The sequence below is a fragment of the Aethalodelphis obliquidens genome, unplaced genomic scaffold, assembly GCF_003676395.1.
Source record: "Aethalodelphis obliquidens isolate GAN/ISIS:26980383/991018 unplaced genomic scaffold, ASM367639v1 scaffold24, whole genome shotgun sequence".
In the NCBI taxonomy this organism is placed as follows: domain Eukaryota; kingdom Metazoa; phylum Chordata; class Mammalia; order Artiodactyla; family Delphinidae; genus Aethalodelphis; species Aethalodelphis obliquidens.
The window spans coordinates 25,088,462-25,096,215 of record NW_020837968.1 but is presented as its reverse complement, the minus strand read 5'-3'; positions in this window follow the sequence as shown (position 1 = coordinate 25,096,215).

The following is a 7,754-nucleotide window of genomic DNA, read 5'->3' as shown; positions in this document are numbered from 1 at the left end:
TTGATAGAATTCGCCTGTGAAGCCGTCTGGTCCTGGGCTTTTGTTTGCTGGAAGATTTTTAATCACAGTTTCAATTTCAGTGCTTGTGATTGGTCTGTTCATATTTTCTATTTCTTCCTGGTTCAGTCTAGGAAGGTTGTGCATTTCTAAGAATTTCTCCATTTCTTCCAGGTTGTCCATTTTATTGGCATAGAGTTGCTTGCAGTAATCTCTCATGATCCTTTGTATTTCTGCAGTGTCAGTTGTTACTTCTCGTTTTTCATGTCTAATTCTATTGATTTGAGTCTTCTCTCTTTTATTCTTGATGAGTCTGGCTAATGGTTTATCAATTTTGTTTATCTTCTCAAAGAACCAGCTTTTAGTTTTATTGATCTTTGCTATCATTTCCTTCATTTCTTTTTCATTTATTTTTGATCTGATCTTTATGATTTCTTTCCTTCTGCTAATTTTGGGGTATTTTTGTTCGTCTTTCTCCAATTGCTTTAGGTGTAAGTTAGGTTGTTTATTTGAAATGTTTCTTGTGTCTTAAGGTAGGATTGTATTGCTATAAAATTCCCTCTTAGAACTGCTTTTCCTGCATCCCATAGGTTTTGGGTCATCATGTTTTCATTGTCAGTTGTTTCTAGGTATTTTTTGATTTCCTCTTTGATTTCTTCAGTGATCTCTTGGTTATTAAGTATTGTATTTTTTAGCCTCCATGTGCTTGTATTTTTTACAGATTTATTCCTGTAATTGATATCTAGTCTCATAGCGTTGTGTTTGGAAAAGATACTTGGTATGATTTCAGTTTTCTTAAATTTACCAAGGTTTGATTTGTGACCCAAGATATGATCTATCCTGGAGAATGTTGCATGAACACTTGAGGAGAATGTGTATTCTGTTGTTTTTGGATGGAATGTCCTATAAATATCAATGAAGTCCATATTGTTTAATGTATCATTTAAAGGTTGTGTTTCCTTATTTATTTTCATTTTGGATGATCTGTCCATTGGTGAAAGTGGGGTGTTAAAGTCCCCTACTATGATTGTGTTACTGTCAATATCCACTTTTATGGCTGTTAGTACTTGCCTTATGTATTGATGTGCTCTTATGCTGGGTGCATAAATATTTACAATTGTTATATCTTCTTCTTGGATCGATCCCTTGATCATTATGTAGTGTCTTTCTTTGTCTCTTGTAATAGTATTTGTTTTAAAGTCTATTTTGTCTGATATGAGAATTGCTACTCCAGCTTTCTTTTGATTTCCATTTGCATGGAATACCTTTTTCCATCCCCTCACTTTCAGTCTGTATGTGTCCCTAGGTCTGAAGTGGGACTCTTGTAGACAGCATATATATGGGTCTTGTTTTTGTATCCATTCAGCCAGTCTATGTCTTTTGGTTGGAGCATTTAATCCATTTACATTTAAGGTAATTATCAATATGTATGTTCCTATTCCCATTTTCTTAATTATTTTGTTATTGTAGGTCTTTTTGTTTTCTTGTGTTTCCTGCCTAGAGAAGTTCCTTTAGCATTTGCTGTAAAGCTGGTTTTGTGGTGCTGAATTCTCTTAACTTTTGCTTGTCTGTAAAGATTTTAATTTCCCCATCAAATCTGAATGAGATCCTTGCTGGGTAGTGTAATCTTGGTTGTAGGTTTTTCCCCTTCATCACTTTAAATATGTCCTGCCAGTCCCTTCTGGCTTGCAGTTTCTGCTGAAAGATCAGCTGTTAACCTTATGGGGATTCCCTTGTATGTTATTTGTTGTTTTTCCCTTGTTGCTTTTAATATTTTTTCTTTGTATTTAATTTTTGATGGTTTGATTCATATGTGTCTTGGCATGTTTCTCCTTGGATTTATCCTGTATGGGACTCTCTGTGCTTCCTGGACTTGATTAACTATTTCCTTTCCCATATTAGGGAAGTTTTCAACTATAATCTCTTCAAATATTTTCCCAGTCCCTTTCTTTTTCTCTTCTTCTTCTGGGACCCCTATAATTCGAATGTTGGTGCGTTTAATGTTGTCCCAGAAGTCTCTGAGACTGTCCTCAGTTCTTTTCATTCTTTTTTCTTTATTCTGTTCTGCAATAGTTATTTCCACTATTTTATCTTCCAGGTCACTAATCTGTTATTCTGCCTCAGTTATTCTGCCATTGATCCCTTCTAGAGAATTTTTAATTTCATTTATTGTGGTGTTCAACATTGTTTTTTGCTCTTAGTTCTTCTAGGTCCTTGTTAAACGTTTCTTTTATTTTTTCTATTCTATTTCCAAGGTTTTAGATCATCTTTACTATCATTATTCTGAGTTCTTTTTCAGTTAGACTGCCTATTTCCTCTTCATTTTTTAGGTCTGGTGGGTTTTTACCTTGCTCCTTCATCTGCTGTGTTTTTCTGTCTTCTCATTTTGCTTAACTTACTGTGTTTGGGGTCTCCTTTTCGCAGGCTGCATGTTCATAGTTCCCGTTGTTTTTGATGTCTGTCCCCACTGGCTAAGGTTTGTTCAGTGTTTGTGTAGGCTTCCTGGTGGAGGGTACTAGTGCCTGTGTTCTGGTGGATGAGGCTGGATCTTGCCTTTCTGGTGGGCAGGTCCACATCTGGTGTTGTGTTTTGGGGTGTCTGTGGCCTTATTATGATTTTAGGCGGCCTGTCTGTTAATGGATTGGCCTGTGTTCCTGTCTTGCTAGTTGTTTGTCATAGGGTGTCCAGCACTGTAGCTTGCTGGTCATTGAGTTAAGGTGGGTCTTGGCATCGAGATGGAGATCTCTGGGAGATTTTCGCCATTTGATATTACGTGGAGTTGGGAGGTCTCTTGTGGACCACTGTCCTGAAGTTGGCTCTCCCACCTCAGAGGCACAGCCCTGACACCTGGCTGGAGCACCAAGAGCCTTTCATCCACATGGCTCAGAATAAAAGGAAGAAAAAATAGAAAGAAAGAAGATAAATAAAATAAAATAAAAAAGGTATTAAAATAAAAAATAATTATTAAGAAAAAAATTTTAAAAAGAAAAAAAAACGCATGGACAGAACCATAGGACAAATGGTAACAGCAAAGCTATACAGACAAAATTACACACAGAAGCATACTCATACACACTCACAAAAAGAGAAAAAGAGGGGAAAAAAATGTATCTTTGCTCCCAAAGTCCACCTGCTCAATTTGGGATGATTCCTTGTCTATTCAGGTATTCCACCAATGCAGGGTACATCAAGTTGATTGTAGAGATTTAATTTGCTGCTCCTGAGGCTGCTGGGAGAGATTTCACTTTCTCTTCTTTGTTCGCACAGCTCCCGGGGTTCAGCTTTGGATTTGGACACGCCTGTGCGTGTAGGTCGCCTGAGGACATCTGTTCTTCACTCAGACAGGACAGGGTTAAAGGAGCAGCTAATTTGGGGGCTCTGGCTCACTCAGGCCGGGGGAAGGGAGGGGTACGGAGTGCGGGGCGAGCCTGCGGCGGCAGAGGCCGGCGTGACGTTGCAGCAGCCTGAGGCGCGCCGTGTGTTCTCCCTGGGAAGTTGTCCCTGGATCACGGGACCCTGGCAGTGGCGGGCTGCAGAGGCTCCCTGGAAGTGGGGTGTGGATAGTGACCTGTGCTCACACACAGGCTTCTTGGTGGCGGCAGCAGCAACTTTAGCGTCTCATGCCCGTCTCTGGGGTCTGCGCTGTTAGCCGCGGCTCGCGCCCTTCTCTGGAGCTCCTATAAGCAGCGTTCTTAATGCCCTCTCCTCGCGCACTAGGAAACAAAGAAGGAAGAAAAAGTCTCTTGCCTCTTCGGCAGGTCCAGACCTTTTCCCGGATTCCCTCCTGGCTAGCCGTGGTGCACTAACCCCCTGTAGGCTGTGTTCACGCCGCCAACCCCAGTCCTCTCCCTGCGCTCCGACCGAAGCCTGAGCCTCAGCTCTCAGCCCCGCCCGGCCCAGCGGGTGAGCAGACAAGCCCCTCGGGCTGGTGAGTGCTGATCGGCACCGAACCTCTGTGCGGGAATCTCTCCGCTTTCCCTCCGCACCCCTGTTGCGCTCTCCTCCGTGGCTCCGAAGCTCCCCCCCTCAAAAAACTTTTAAATACATCAAAGAGAAATAAAAATGAAGTGTAAAACTGGAAACAAATAATATACCAAATTTAACATACTCACTTAGAGAAAGGGATTATTTTATGTACTTTTGAAAATAGTAATCTGACTGTATATATACTTTAAGGACAAAAAGTACAATATTGAAATATTAAATATTGCCTGGTAGTTCTATCAGTAGTAGTAATACTGATTTATAATTTTAAATTCATTTATGCATATTGTAAGATAAAGCTATCAACATTTGAATTGGAAATATTAGTATGAATTCTTGTGTGTATTTTTTTTTTTTAGCTGTGTTTACTGAAAGGACCTAGAAGCAACGACAATCCAGTAACCATAAATACCTCCAGTAACTAGATCTTAATTTCTAAATACCTTTCCCCACTAAAATTAAACTTCTTAGAGGAATGGTTAATTCCAGATCTGAGGGGGAAAATAGTACAAGTAAACTTGACATTTTGTTTTTCCATAAATTAAGGAAGCTATTAAAGACTAACGGGGCATTTCAGAAGAATATAGTAGCCCACTTCAAGGAGTTCCACTGACCAAATTTGGGACAATTTGAGCATCAAGAAGGAAACTAATTATAATTTCTTGTAAAGCATTGAATAAGCAAAGATCCACGAATTCTTAGTGATACTAGAAAAGGACGTGGAAAAACACTCATTTGTCATGATTTGACGTGACTAATATGGCTAATTCTTACCTTAAAATTCATCATTGAAGGGGAAAAGGATGAAATACACCTTCCTTTTTTAGGAGGAACTGCCATTCATCCCCTAGACCATAAGGAAACATTCTTTATAGAAAAATGCCATCCAATACATGTAGAAGGAACAATAGAATTAGAAGAATAACCATTTTGCAATCCGTGATGAAATAATCATCTCAGGTAAGGACAGTCAAAAGATGCTGAGGAGGATTTGGGGAGGAGGATATTTGCACACTACCAAAATATCATCCCACAGACTAATTGGCTAATGAACATACCTTTATAATGGAAAGGTTTGCTGTCCACACTTTAACCAGTTATCAAATTTAACATTTCTAATGGTGAGATGAGCTAACATTATGTATCCCCTGATAAGATGCATTATCCTCATTGCATCACCTCTAAAGTATTATTGCTCAAAAAGTTTAATTTAAATCTTGCCAAGTGGACTTCCCTGGTGGTGCAGTGGTTGGGAGTCCGCCTACCAATGCAGGGGACACAGGTTCGATCCCTGGTCCGGGAAGATCCCATATGCCACAGAGCAACTAAGTCCATGTGCTGCAACTACTGAAGCCCGTATGCCTAGAGCCCGTGCTTCACAACAAGAGAAGCCACCGAAATGAGAAGTCTGTGCACCACAACAAAGAGTAGCCCCTGCTCGCCACAACTAGAGAAAAGCCCGTGTGCAGCTACAAAGACCCAACACAGCCAAAAATAAATACATTTTAAAAAATAAATCTTACCAAGCCCTCGGACCTATTTACCAGTTTACTGGAACAAGTTAAATGCCATCACAAAGAAATAATCAGATTTGTCTAGAAATGTGGCTACAAGACCAGTGGCCTAGGTTTCAAAAAGTTGATATTTTTTAAAAAGCAGGAGGTACGTATTAGATTAAAAGAGAAAAATGAGACGTAACAACCAAATATAATGTGAATCCTGAGAAGAAAAAAAACAGCCCCTGACAGCTGTTGGCTGAGCCGGCCTGACTCTAACAGCTGGGTCATGGGGTTCTCCTGGTGAACATAAACGCTTCACAGAGCACCAAAGTCCCTTCACTCTGTGACTTTGATGGAGCACGACAAGAACAAGACTACTCTGAGGTCCTGCCTAACAGACAAAACAAGAACATTTTCCAAACCACAAAAGGGCCAAACGTTCCTCTTTCCTGCTGTGTTCTTCCTGCTTCCAGATAAAAATCCAGAAAATCCTAGAATTGTCCTTGTTTTTGACCAGTCCAGCAAAATCCCCAGGCCCCACACCCTTCCACGTGGCAGCTCTTTCTTTCCTTGCACAGAATCAATCAATCCAGATTTGTTCACATATGTTCCTAGTCTTTGGCTGGAGGGCATCACCACTTTGATTAGATCCTGGCTTGAAAAAAGCAAAAGAAAACTCTAAGAGACATATTGGGAAGAATTATTGAAATTAGATCATATAGTATTTGTCTTTCTCTGTATTATTTGTATTATTATTTGCCTTTCTCTGTATTATTCTTTAACTTTTGAAAAGAAATAGTACAATAGTCAGATATATACAAAACTTTTTTTTTTTAATTTGAAAAATGTCATTATCAGAAGTTAAAAAAAAATCCCAGCTCCCCAGCTTTACTACTTATAAACTAAGTAAATAGAAACTAGGTATTCTTTTTAAACTTTCATCTTATCTTCTATAACATGGAAATAATGGAAGTAATTTAATATAATTGGGGGGATTCAGTGACAATATTTTAAGTTATCAGTAAAGTACTTGGCACATTTTATTATCATTTATTGTTATAATTATGAAGATGTTATAAACACCTTTGTACATAAAAGTGTGTGTACTTATATGACATATGAGTATTTCCACATCATAAATTTCTGAACAGGGACTTTCTGGGTTAAATGAATATGAATATTTTCTAAATTAAAAAATTTATTTACCAAATATTGCTCTACAATGATTGCCCATAGACCCACCCTGACACCCGTGGAACCTAGAGCAGACGCACAAGTGGAGTATGCACAAATACTTAAAATAAACCAAGCTACAAACTGTTTAATGACATACTTTATATCCTCCTGCCTTGACAAATACACCTTCATTATCACCTGAAAGGCTAGCTTCAACTTTAGAATTCTCAGACACCTTGAAGTTCCAGGATGTTTGAGATGATGTGTGCGTCCACAGCCCATGAACCATCTCCCCTCTTCTTCCCAACCCTGGCTCCTTTCCACAAGGCAGAGCCTTTCATGCTTCCCTGTGAATACCTCAGCTTCAGGCTTTATCCATAGCTCTGCAAGCAGCCATACTTTGGTGGCCCTTTCAGGCCAAAGGTATTAGCAGCACAATCCAACCTTAGGAAAATAGACCAAGGAGAGAGGTCTGTGTAGTTTATGATATAGGCACTGGGCCACTTGCGCAGAGAAGTGAAGGGTCCTAAATACTTGGAGTATGATCTTGACGGGGAGGGGTATGGGCTCCAGGTGGGTCTGTTGTCTCAACCGCATAGAATCTTACTCCAGTGTGGAGGTATGCAGCAGATGAAGGCCAGAATGGGGTTCTATAAAGTACAGAGAGGCCCCTCTTTGCTCATGTTTAAGGGAGTGCTGATTTTATTTTATTTTATTTATTTATTTATTTTTGGCTGCGTTGGGTCTTCGTTGCTGCGCGTGGGCTTTTCTCTAGTTGTGGCGAGTGGGGGCTACTCTTCGTTGTGGTGTGCAGGCTTCTTATTGCAGTGGCTTCTCTTGTTGTGGAGCATGGGCTCTAGGCGCACAGGCTTCAGTAGTTGTGGCATGTGGGCTTCAGAAGTTGTGGCTCACGGGCTCTAGAGTGCAGCCTCAGTAGTTGTGGTGCATGGGCTTAGTTGCTCCGTGGCATGTGGGATCTTCCTGGACCAGGAATCAAACCCATGTCCCCTGCATTGGCAGGCGGATTCTCAACCACTGCGCCACCAGGGAAGCCCCTGACTTTATAAATTTATATTCCCATTGAATTTGCCTATTCCA